Below are 1,020 nucleotides of genomic sequence, written 5' to 3'. Positions count from 1 at the left end.
GCTGGTCATTTTGAATCCTTGTGGATGAAATAATCCAAATCATGCCATACACTCTTGCATAAAACATCCCTAACATGAGATGAATGTGGACCGCAGGCAGGCCGGTCCAGTCCTGGCACCATGTCTATTAAGATAAGCTTGTCATTAATGCAGACTCAGATATATTTCCTCCTGTAAGATCCATTCTTTGGGCATACGCAGATATCGACATACGCTGTACGGAGTTTTTAAGTTACGAAAAGCTTGTTATGTTATTAATACTACATTGCTAACATGTTCCTGAGGTCAATAATATGACCTTTTAGCAGACCTGATATGCAGTCGTCCACTGTTGAGGTGTGGACGGGAAGTCGATCCTTTGTGGTGAAAGTAAGAGGTAAACAAACAAACAGTTTTGCTAAAAGTCATCTCCCCCTGCTGGGTGTTTGTCCGTGGGGTTCAAAGAGGGCGGACAAGAAAACGCCAATGGAAATGCCATAAATCAGGGGGATTTTAGAATCTGATGACAAACCTAATTCCTGTCTGAAAAGATCCGAGCTGTTCCCCCTGACTGTCATCGAAGCTGGCCTATAAACATCGCAGCTGTCACCCAAACTCGCCCGGAGCGCGAAGGACATGCCACCGTGCCTCTCACATGCTCCTACTCCAGGCCAATTCTGGACCAGAGGGGGCCAGCGAATTCCACTTTGCATTTTGTCACATCGGACTTCGAGGGGGGGGGGGCCTGACCCAGACCCTAAACTGTAAATGCCCAAGGACCACTAGCACCTACCAGCCCCCTGCACCCTCACAGTGCCATGTCTGACCATCTGTTGAAGGGCATTTAGTGGGAAAAAAAAAAAATCACTTCACCCTTCGATCACTCCAAAAACAGGTTGCAACGCCATAAAAAAAGGATGTGTGGCCGCAGGGACGAGAGAGGAGCGAGAGAGGGCTGAGGGTGAGGGAGTGATGAGAAGGGGTTGAAGCATACGGGGGGTAAGACAGGATCGGGGGGGAGGGAAGGGGGGGGGGCAGCGC

This window comes from Cynoglossus semilaevis, chromosome 16, assembly GCF_000523025.1.
Source record: "Cynoglossus semilaevis isolate Cse_v1.0 chromosome 16, Cse_v1.0, whole genome shotgun sequence".
NCBI classification, from domain to species: Eukaryota; Metazoa; Chordata; class Actinopteri; order Pleuronectiformes; family Cynoglossidae; genus Cynoglossus; species Cynoglossus semilaevis.
This window is presented reverse-complemented; position numbering follows the sequence as displayed.